Below are 13,088 nucleotides of genomic sequence, written 5' to 3' on the forward strand. Positions count from 1 at the left end.
GCTTATTTAATTGAGTGTGTCTACTTAGAGATCAAGAAATATAAAGATTGATAAGAGGATGACACGGTCTATGCCTCATTGATCAATCTAGATATCGAGGATAGAAGGATTGAGTCATACAAGATAATAGTCATGGAAAGGTTAAGTCGGATCTCGACATTCTCATCACTTGGATAGCAATGATGCCTTGCTAGATGTCCCTCATTGCTTATGTGTCTAAATGTTGATTTGGGTATATTGCCAACATTACGAGAACCTATTGGGTCACACACAAAGAACAAGTAAATTTGGAGATGAGTTCATACGATGAATCATCGGATTAGACTTATTGAGTTAGACTCAATTGGATCTAATTATTAGATTAAGTCCAATTCAAACTAGACTTAAGGAGTCAATTCAAATTAATGAAATGTGATTCATTGAATTTGAAATTGCATGAGATTAATTGAGTAAGACTTGATTGAATTAGATTTGAGTTAGACTCAAGTGAATTAAACTTGAGTTAGACTCAAGTGAGGATTAATTGAGATATTCATTGAATTTCAAAATTCAATGAATTATTTCATTCAATTTTCGAAATTGAATTTGAAATGAGGAGTTTCAAGTGTGGTTCTTAATGGAGTGTAAATACTCATTAAAGCTCATTAATTAAATTAATGCTTATTAAGTGTTTTCATTGGATGAAAATAATTAAGCATTTTTCTCTTCATTTTTGGATAGATCTTCATTCTCTCCTCCCTCTCTTCTCCTCTTGGCCGAAACCCCTTCTCTAGGTTGCTAGCACAACCTTAGGTGGTTTCCTTCTCCAACTTGTGAGTTTGTGAGACAACCGAAGGCAAGGCTTGTTCGTGTGGATATCATAGAGGTGCAAACGTATAATCGTGCTGTGATTCAAGCTGTCTAGAGTCCGTGTGCACGCACCAAAGGTATAACCTTTCATGCTCTTGTAGAAAACTTAGTATATTTTTCTTTTCCCTTCAAATGGATCTTTTGGAGGAACTAGATGGTTTCCGCTATGCATAAGCGTGTTTAGCGCTCTAGTTCCTTACAGTGGTATTAGAGCCACTTGCGAAGGGATATACTAAGTTGTTAGAATTTTATATGTGATATAGAAATGCATGATAGGTTTACTATGATCTGTAAATTATGAGTTTCAACCAAAAATTAGTGTTTTATTGAGAACGAAACATAGTTGGTATGTGACCAGCAAGGTCTCGGGCAAAGGTGTTTTGTTCAGAACGAAACATAGTCGGTCTTGAGGGTAGGAGGGTCTCGAGTATACAACAACTCATAAAATGTGACCAGCAGGACCGTCGTGGCATTGCGGCTCATACTTTGATATTCACATCATAGTATATTTATGTCATAAGGATATTGTGAATATATATATGACATGATGCATGGTTATGACCCTTGCACCCTTATGTGATTGTGTGTGATGTTGTAATTCATAATACGACCCGCGTGTCGTGCCTTCATCCTTTTATTCTTATTGTAATTTTAGACTACACTCGAATGTAACTCGAGTTTCTTTAGATTTTGTAATGTACAAATTAGAAATGAGTTAGTCTACTGGATGACGGGTGAAAAGGAAGGAAGGACAACAACACACGACGACCAAGGAAGCGCTTGGAGAAGCTGCTTTGACCTAGGTTGACTTATCGCTCTTCTCATTGGCTTGAGAATATCGTAGTTTATGAGGATCATAACCATGTTACATTTTAATTTATGCATATATGTGATGTGTGCTTTGATTGTATTCGATACATGTCTAGTTTAAATATGATTAGGTCTTTTTAATATATGTCTACCAAAGTTTAATACTCACTTCTAGCTCGATCAATTGTAGTCAGGTTTTGCCAAAGCAAAGTGACTCAATTTATCTTGCTAGAGTGCGATAGGACAATTGTGATGTCTGATTATTAAACTTGGGTGCGACTTAACTAAGTTGTCTCATTTAGATTGAGATCTTAGAGGCATATCCCATAAGATGGAATTCAAATTGTACTAATCTTGGGTGATTAGCCAAAGCTAACTCAAAATGAGCTATAATATGAATTTCATAAGATGGGCAAATGAACAAATAGTATTGTTCATCTAGCTATACAAGAGTTGCATTTGATGCAATTGGTATATAATGCCTACCTATATTATATGAGTCTTGGGCAATTAGCCAAAGCTAACTCAAGATGAGATATAATATGAATCTTGTCCCACATGAATGTTATTGTGATTGGATTTGGAGCTAGTAGTGTGGGTAAAACCACAACCATGACTCGCTCCTACCAAGCTTTATAATTCTGTGGGAGAATCATTTAATTAAAGGCCTAATTAAATGCTCGATATATGATACTAAGTTTTACATTATGTTATTGTAGATTATCATGTCGTTAAATACGTCAAACACTCTCTCTCTACAATCTGTCCTTGATAAGGACAAGCTCAATGGAGCTAACTTCCTGTACTAGTATAGAAACTTGAGAATTGCTCTCAAGCAAGAATGGAAACTGTATGTCCTAGAGCAGCCTATTCCTGAAGCACCTCCTGCTACTGCCACTAGAACTGATAGGGATGCTTACAAAAAGCATCAAGATGATGCATTAGATGTATCATGCCTTATGCTCACCACCATAAACTTTGAGCTTCAAAAGCAACATAAGAACATGGATGCTTATGATATGGTTGAACACCTTAGACAACTATATCAAGGACAAGTAAGGCATGAAAGATTTGAGATCTCTAAAGTGTTGTTTCAATGCAGAATGCAAGAAGGAAGTCTCGTAGGGTCATATATACTCAAAATGATTGGGTATGTAGAAAACCTACAGCGATTGGGATTTCCACTAGGCCAAGAATTGACCACTGATCTTATCTTACAGTCATTGCCCAATAACTATATCCAATTTATCATGAACTACAATATGAATGAAATTGATAAACCACTGCCGGAGATGTTGAGCATGTTGAGAACTATTGAACTCAACCTTAAGAAGGCAAAGCCTAGTACCATTTTGATGGTTTCTAAAGGCAAAGGTAAGTGGAAGTCTAAAGGTAAGGGTAAGACCTAAGCCAAAGGCAAGGGCAAGACTCATGTACTGAAACCTAAAGGTGGGGTTGCTAAGGAAGGAACCTGCTTCCACTATGGTGAGACCGAACACTGGAAGAGGAACTGTAAGGTATACCTAGAGAAATTGAAACGGAAGAGAAGTGAGACTTCTGCCTCATGTATATATGTTATAGAAGTCAATCTATTTATTTCTTCTTCATGGGTATTAGATATCGGATGTGTATCTCACATTTGTACTAATGCGCAGGAGTTGAGAAATAGTAGAGCGTTGGCAAAGGGCAAAGTGGACCTACGAGTAGGCAATGGTGCAAAAGTTGTTGTTGTCACTGTAGGAACATACTCCTTATCTTTGCCCACTGGGCTTGTTTTAGAACTAGAAGAGTGTTGTTATATGCCCGCTTTGACAAAGAACATTATCTCTGTATCTTGTTTGGACAAGAAAGGTTTTTCATTTGTAATAAAGGATAAATGTTGTTCCGTTTATTTCAATGATATGTTCTATTGTAGTTCACCTCTTATGAATGACCTCTATATTCTAGACTTTGAAAATCCAATCTATAACATAAATACAAAACGGTTCAAATCTAATGATTTGAACCAAACATATCTCTGACATTATCGCTTGGGTCACATAAATGAGAGTCGCATATCCCAACTCCATAAGAATGAACTTTTTGACTCATTTGAGTTTGAATCATATGAGGCATGCGAATCTTGTCTTCAAGGCAAGATGACAAAGACTCCATTTAGTGGACACGGCGAAAGGGCTAATGATTTGTTAGGACTCATATATACTGATGTATGTGGCTCTTTCAGAATAGCAGCTAGAGGAGGCTATTATTACTTCATTACCTTCATTGATGATTTTAGTAGATAGGGCTATGTATATCTGATGAGACACAAGTTAGAATCCTTTGAAAAGTTTAAAGAATTCAAGTATGAAGTACAAAATCAACTTGGTAAGAGTATTAAGATACTTTGATCAGATCGAGGTGGGGAATACCTTAGCCAAGAGTTTCATGACCATCTCGTTGAGTGTGGGATCATATCTCAACTCACTCCACCTGGAACACCACAATGGAATGGTGTATCAGAAAGGAGAAGTCATACTTTATTAGATATGGTAAAATCGATGATAAGTCATACAGATCTTCCTACTTCCTTTTTGGGACATGCTCTAGAGACGGTCGCTTTCACACTTTACCGAGTTCCATCCAAGGATGTCATAAAGACACCATATACGATATGGACAGGGAAGAGTCCCAAGATGTCTTTTATGAAGATTTGGTGTTGTGAGGCTTACGTTCGACGATAAGTCTTAGATAAACTAGGACCCAAATCAGACAAGTGTTATTTGTTGGATATCCCAAGGAAGCAAAGGGATATTACTTCTATAATCTCACACAAGGCAAGGTGTTTGTTGCCAGAACTGGTGTCTTTCTAGAAAGAGAATTTATTTCTAGAAAAACTAGTGGGAGTGAAGTCGATCTTGAAGAAATTCAAGATATGCAAACTAGTATTGACGCCTTGATGGAAATTGAGCAGGTACCACAAGATATTGTGGATCAGGATTTTGTTACACCACAAGAAGTTGTAGAACAACAACCTGTTCAAGTAGCACATGCTCTATGCAAATCTGATAGGACTCGTCGTCAACCCGAGAAATATTCATTTCTCTTGTCTGACCACGGTGATGTAGTGCTTATTAATCTCGATGAGCCTACATCTTATCAAGAAGTTGTACAGGGCCCATATTATGAGAAATGGCTAGAGGCCATGAGATCCGAAATTGAATCCATGTACACTAACCAAGTATGGACTTTGGTTGATCAACCTGAAGGGATCAAACCCATTGGGTGTAAGTGGGTCTTCAAAGTGAAGACTGACATGAATGTACATATGCATACCTATAAAGGTAGATTGGTAGCTAAAGGTTTCAAGAAAATTCATGGTATAGACTATGATGAAACTTTTCACCAGTTGCGATGCTTAAGTCCATTCGGATTTTACTTGCTATTGCAGCTTACTATGATTATGAGATCTGGTAGATGGATGCCAAAACCACATTTCTTAACGGAAATCTATTCAAAGATGTGTACATGACACAACCTGAGGGTTTGTAGATCCAAAGAATGCTGGAAAGATTTGTAAGTTACAAAGATCCATATATGGATTAAAGCAAGCTTCTAAAAGTTAGAATCTTCAATTCGATGATGTGATCAAAATGTTTGATTTTATTAAGAATGAAGATGAACCTTGTGTCTATAAGAAGGTTAGTGGGAGCACAACCATCTTTTTCATATTGTATGTAGATGACATACTACTCATTGGAAATGATATCCCTACTCTTCAGTCAGTGAAGACTTGGCTTGAGAATTATTTTTCAATGAAGGACTTAGGTGAAGAAGCATATATTTTAGGCCTTAAGATCTATAGAGATAGATCTAAAAGATTGCTTCACCTAAACCAGAGTACGTACATTGACAAAGTGCTTAAATGTTTTGCCATGGAGAATTCCAAGAAGGGATTCCTGCCTATGTCATATGGTGTGAGTCTTTCGAAGACTCAATGTCCCTCTTCTAAGGAAGAAAGGGACCGCATGGATCAGATTTCTTATGTATCTGCTATAGGGTCTATCATGTACACCATGCTTTGTACTCGCCCAGATGTCTCGTATGCGTTAAGCATGACGAGCAGATACTAGTCAGATCCAGGTGAAGGTCACTGGATAGCAGTCAAGAATATTCTTAAGTACTTGAGAAGGACTCAAGATTATTTCTTAATCTTTAGAGGCGATAAAGAGCTTGTTGTAAAGGGTTACATTGATGCTAGTTTCCAAACCGACAAGGATGATTACAAATCGTAGTTAGGGTATGTGTTTTGCTTAAATGGTGGTGTTGTGAGCTGAAAGAGTTCAAAGCAGGTCACAGTCATTGATTCTACAACAGAAGCCGAGTACATTGCTGCTTCAACTGCAGCAAAGGAGGTTGTTTGGATCAAGAAGTTCATTACAGAGCTTGGTGTTGTTCCTAGTATAACAAACTCAATAGACCTCTATTGTGATAACAATGGGGCTATTGGACAAGCTAAGGAACCTCACTCTCATCAGAGATCCAAACATATACTACGGTAATTTCATCTCATTCGAGAGATCATCGATAGAGGAGATGTGAGGATATGCAGAGTACCGACCGATGCTAACATTACGGACCCTTTGACCAAGGCTTTGACACAGAAAAAGCATGATGGTCTGGTTGCTACTCGGAATATCGTACCGGTTCCCTTATATAAAATTTTGTACAAGTCCTGAACCTTTCCTAACAACCTATCGTGTTCTTTAGAAATTAAATTTGGAATCACAAACAGAACTTAACATTATTGATTCCAAATTCAACTTATCTGTTCTTAGAGGTTTAGACTTAGATCGCAAACGATGCTTAATATTATTAATCCAAATCCACCTATGTTACACATTTGATTAAATATTTATTTTAGAGATCGACTTCTAGGTTAAACATGGCGAGGCACTAAACCTTCTTGGGTATGGGATCATCTACCACTTCCTAGACAAAGCCTTTCAACAAAATTCAATATTTAATCTTCTTATAGTAACCCTAGGTCTAACCACTAAGAACAATCGAATCACAAGATCAAAAAACAAAAGAAACACAAAATCGAATCATAAATCCGAAATCTAGAATCGTTAGCCTCTTGTATTTGGTATTTCAAAATCCATATAAAGAAAACTAGTATGATGCAGAATAAGACAACTAGTTATACCTTTCTTTGTAGCTTATAGACCTCATGATCTTCTGTCATATTCCTCTTCTTATCTTGGACGTCGTGTGGGCGACGATCTACCAAGATGAGAATCCACCCAAGCCTCCTTCTTCTCCTTGCAAGTTTCGACCACCAACTATTCTTCAAGGGAAGCTTTCTTTCTCTTCTTCTTCTCCACAAGCAACCAGCCACCAAGATGAAACAAACCCTCCAAGTGCCGCCGACCTCAACAAAAGGAGAAGAGAGAAAGCAGAGAGGAGAGGGCCGACCACCAAGGAATTAGAAGAGAGGAATAATAGATGTGTTGTAAAGGTGAGACACCTCTACCCTCTCTTTTATATTCCTTGGTTTTGGAAAATAAGGAAAGTTTTAGACATAATTAAAACTTCCTTATTTTCCTTGCCAATAAAAGAAAATTTTAATTAAAAAATTCCTTCTATTCTTTTAATGGTCGGCCCCTACATGTTCTCCAAACAAGGAAAGTTTTAAACAAAAAATTAAAACTTCCTAATTTGTTTCCAGAAATTTTTAAAATAAAAATTTCTCTTTTAAAAATTCCCTTTATGGTTGGTTATAAAAGGAAACTTTTATAAATTAAAATCTCTCTATTAAAACATGCGGATGATTACAAAAATGAAAGTTTTCTCCAAAATTAAAATCTTCCTTTTAACTACAAATAAGGAAAGATATCAAACCTTTCTCTTAATCCTTTGTAGAAACTATAAAAGGAAATATTTAATTTTAAAACTCTCTTTTAAATCATGGCTTCCACATAAAGAAAGATTTTAAAACATAAAATTCCTTTTATTTTAATTATGGTCGGCCACCTTCTTGGGCTCCAAGCTAGGGTCGGCCACCTACTTGAACCCATCTCTCCTTGGTTTAGCCAACCCTAGCTTGGGCTCCAATCTAGGCTTGGCCGGCCACCTTAAAGTGGGCAGGAAGTTGGGTTTAGGTGGGTATAAGACTTTATAAATAAGAGGCTACGACAGAGATCGAGAGGAGAAATTGGTTTTGGTCTCCCGATGAACTTAAGCTTCCCTTGTTCGCCCCGAACACCCAACTCAAGTTCATCAATAATAACTCATACCACTAAAGAGTTATTATTGAACTACCGCACCAATCCCATATTACTATATGGGCTTCTTCTTATCATGAGTGTGTTAGTCTCCCTGTGTTTAAGATATAGAATGTCCATTGATTAAATGAGCTACTGACAACTCACTTAATTAATATCTGGCTCCAAGAGTAGTACCACTCAACTTCATTGTCATGTTGGACTAAGTCCACTTGCAGGGTTTACATGACACTCCTTATGAGCTCCTCAAGGGGACATCATCAACCTAGATTTCTAGGACACAGTTTCATTCTATAATCAACAATACACCATATAAATAATATCATTTCCCAACTTATCGGGCCTATTGATTTAACGAACTAAATCACACCCTTTGATAAATTAAAGAAATAAATATTAAGTATATGTGCTTGTTATTATATCATGATTAAGAGTACACACTTCCATAATAACAAAGGTATTGTTCTTTTATATAGTCAGTATAAAAAGAAACTACCTCAAATGGTCATGCTCAATACACTCAGAGTGTACTAGTGTAATTTTATAGTCAAGATAAACTAATACCAAATTACACTATGACTATTCCAATGGTTTGTTCCTATCCATCTTAGTCGTGAGCTACTATTTATAATTTATAAGGAACTGATAACATGATCTTCTGTGTGTGACATCACAAATCATGTTATGTACAATATAAATTAATTCAACAACTACACTTAGCATATAAATGTAGACATTTGACCAATGTGATTCTTTATTTCAAAAATAAATGTTTACAAAAAGCTAGGCTTTTAGTATACACTCTAACAGGTCACACTAGGTCAATGGGTATCCGATATCTCAGTGATTGGTACTAGTGCTAGTGGGAGATTGTTAGTATTAGCCCTAGTACTAATTATGAGATAATTGTAAAGGACTCATTTTTGTATCATATTTTATTATTAATAAAAGGCAAAGTTGGATATTATATTTTTTTTTCAATTCAATGCCGATTGAATAAATATAATAATGTCCTTGGGTAGTAAGTTCTTATCTACAACATATCAATTGGTTGAATTGATAGTGAGACATTGTAGATATACATGAAACACTACTCTTAACTATTCCTAGTCAAGCATTAATATACAAGGACAATATTAATGCATTGAGACTAGCATGTAGGTCAACGGATGACTTAATCTCACAAGTCATGGATGTGAGATATCAAGTTGACACATGGGTATATATTAGAGAATATATACTGAATGACCCGCCTGAGAATGTTTCATAGATCATTATATGAGTGTCATAAACATTCTCTTGTGACTATTGGTATGAATAGTCCTTAGACCTGAAGTCACTATGGTTCCCTACATAAGGAGTTGTGTACTTTGGTATAGGCAAACGTCACCTGTAACAAGGTGGACAATAAAGTCGATCACTGGGTATACAATGAATTATGCGGAGGGATGTGAGTGATGTAGATGGGATCTATCCCTTCTATATAACGGAAGCGATATCTGTGGACCCCTTGATTAGTAGGACATAAGAAAGCATGACCATACTCAAATAAGTCAATATGAGATATTGAGCTTATTTAATTGAGTTAATCCACTTGGAGATCAAGAAACACAAATGTTGATAAGAGGATGACATGGTCTATGTCTTATTGATCAATCTAGATATCAAGGATAGAGGGATCAAATTATACAAGATAATATCCACGGACAGGTTAGGTTGGATCTTGACTTTCTCGTCACTTGGGTAGCAATGATGCCTTGCTAGATGTCACTCATTGCTTATATATCTAAATATTGATTTGGATACATTGCCAACGTTACGAGAACCTATTGGGTCACACATAAAGAACAAGTAGATTTGGAGATGAGTTCATATGATGAATCATTGGATTATGTCTAATCCGAATTGAACTTATTGAGTTAGACTCAATTGGATCTAATTATTTGATTAAGTCCTATTCAAACTAGACTCAAGGAGTCAATTTAAATTAATAAAATATGATTTATTGAATTTGAAATTGCATGAGATTAATTGAGTAAGACTCGATTGAATTAGACTTGAGTTAGACTCAAGTGAGGATTAATGAAGATATTCATTGAATTTCGAAATTCAATGAATCATTTCATTCAATTTTCAAAATTAAATTTGAAATGAGGAGTTTCAAGTGTGTTTCTTAATGGAGTGTAAATACTCATTAAAGCTCATTAATTGAATTAATGCTCATTAAGTGTTTTCATTGGATGAAAATATTTAAGTATTTTTCTTTTCATTTTTGGGTAGATCTTCATTCTCTCCTCCCTCTCTCTCCTCTTGGTCGAAACCCCTTCTCTAGGTTGTTAGCACAACCTTAGGTGGTTTTCTTCTCCAACTTATGAGTTAAGACTTGTTCGTGTGGATACTATAGAGGCGCGAACGTGTGATCGTGCTGTGATCCAAGCTGTATGGAGTCTGTGTGCATACACCAAAGGTATAGCCTTTTATGCTCTTGTAGAAAACTTAGTATATTTTTATTTTCCTTTCACATGGATCTCCTGAAGGAACTAGATGGTTTCCGCTGCGCATAAGCGTGTTTAGCGCTCTAGTCCTTACAGGTACAATCTGAGGTCTCTAGGTCCATGAGTGAATTTTGATTGAAACTTACTGATGGGCCTATAGAGCTATGATTGCACCTATTTTAGGCCATGTAGATTTCTAAGGTTACAATGAGTTCAAATATGTTATTCATGGTTTATTTTGGCTTCTCCAAATGTATTAAAATGTTATAAAAAAATTAACTAAATCTTAAATATCATGGCTTGATATGATTTGTATAAGAAAGAGATTGAGAGAAAAAAAATAAGAGAAGTTGCATGGATCGAAGAAGCGAGAAGAGAGAAGAGAGAAGATAGGACAGAGAGAAAAATGGTGAAAAAAATAGAAAAAGTCTCATTTGTCCAAAGGATAAAATAAAAAATACACTTAAAAAGATTTTTTTTATAAATATCAAAACAGTATACATTTTTGATTAATTTAGAAATATAGTGTACTCTTTGATAAATTATCGATTAAAAAAAAAAAGTGTGTCTAATGACTCAACTACAGAGTCGGCCCTGGGCCAGGGCTACCAGGGCACCTGCCTAGGGCCCAAAAAGTTTTAGGGACCCATTTTATATAATTATATACACGTTATAGATATTAGATACATATCTCTTAACATTTTTTTTCCTTACCTAATTTTTTATTTATAAATGTTAACTTATAGATATATATCTCTTAACGTTTTTTTTTCTCTTAACTTATTTTTTATAAACGTTTTTCTCATCCCTCGTCAAAACCCTCGCCGCTTTCGCCGAACGCCAGTCGCCAGCGATCTGAAGCGCCGATTCTCCTCGCCGCGCCCTTGCGATCACTGAAGCCCTCCTCGCCGCACCTTCCCTCTCTCGCTGTGACAACTACAGGCCCTCTCTGGCTCTCCCAAAGGTGCCGAAGTGGCGAAGCCTCTTCACAGCGCCTTCCCTCTCTCACTGCGACGACGACGGGTCTCTCTGGCTCTCTCAAAGGCGTGCCTTGTTACTTCATGCTTCTGTAAACCCTAAAAGGTCATCATCTTTGCCAAATCCTAAAAGATCAAAGTTGTTCTCACTGATCTTTGCTTTCTATTTTGATATCTTCTGTTTCGATTAAACTGTACAACTTTGAATTAAAGATAGGGCTTGTGCAATTATGCTCCCACAGGGCCAATTTTAGCAATTAAGCATAACAGTGAGAACAATGGTATAGAATGTTAATAAAAAAACAAACAATACATTAATTTGGTGAATAAAGAGTGCACAATTTTAAAAAAATGCAGTAAATATTAATATTCATAATGTCTAATTGCATGTGCAGTATACTCTATGTAGATGTGGATATTGGAATCTACAACATACGGTATGAACAGTATGCAAGGATAGGATTAAATAGTAGTTTCACAAGATTCTAGCTCAATTGAGATTGTAGTATATCTATGTTATTGGACAAAAAAAATGATCACTCGTTTAAAAAAAAAATGATCCAGTTTGGTGAGGTTGACTTTAGTGTTATCTTTTTTTTTTTGAAACTTTATTTTACTACTGTTTTAATTATACGAATAAAGTCTTAACTCCTAAACAATTGAATTGTATTTTTTTTTATAAACTTGCAGGATATCTGTGTAAGGTCTTATATAAGTGGATTTCGAATCAAAAGAAAAATCTCCATATCAGGTTTTATTGTTCTTTGTTTATTGCTTTTTGTTCATAATTATCCGTTATCATGAAACAACTCTCTAGATATCAAAAAAGACAAAAAAAAAAAAAAAAAAAAAAAAAAAAGAAGAAGAGATAGCCCAAAGCTTAAGAGGTTCATTAAATAAATATTTTGGTAAAGAATCACATAACACAACAGAAAGCTTAGTTCATATTTTAACTAATGAATCCAATGTTAATGAAGATTTTGTTGAAAATAAGAATGATAAAAATAAAGAACTTGTGAGAAATGAAAGTGATGAGAATGAGAAATTTGTAGAAAATGAGAACAAAGATAATACATATTTTAATAATTTGGATGAAATTAAAATTGACACAACTAAAAATATTGATAAGTTTTGTGATGATGAGCATAAAAACAAATATCAATGTTCGACACCTAAATATGATTTGATATTTGATCCAAGAGTTTGGGATACTCTTGATACAAAAATGAGGGATTTACTTGTGGAAAGAGGTCCTAAAAGAGAAGATATTCTCAAGTTTCCTTTAGATAAAGAATCTCGACACTTTTCTCATACTTATTATGTTCAAATGTTACCAAATGGTGAGACTCGTGATCGAAAATGGTTAGTGTACTCGAAGGAGTTAGACAGAGTATTTTGTATTTGTTGTAAGTTGTTTAAAGTAATACACACCAAAAGTAATTTAGCAACAGAAGGAGTTAATGACTGGAAATATTTAGGTGACAAACTTAAACAACATGAAAATATTGTTGAACACCTCACTAATCTAAGAGCTTTTGTTGAACTACAAATGAGATTAAAGAAAACAATGACAATTGATAAGGAAATACAAGAACAAATTAAAAAGGATACAAAACATTGGAAACACATTATGCTAAGAATAGTTGCTATAGTCAAATGTCTTGCTATACATAATTTGGCATTTCGTGGTA

Source organism: Zingiber officinale, chromosome 8B (assembly GCF_018446385.1).
Source record: "Zingiber officinale cultivar Zhangliang chromosome 8B, Zo_v1.1, whole genome shotgun sequence".
Lineage (NCBI taxonomy): Eukaryota > Viridiplantae > Streptophyta > Magnoliopsida > Zingiberales > Zingiberaceae > Zingiber > Zingiber officinale.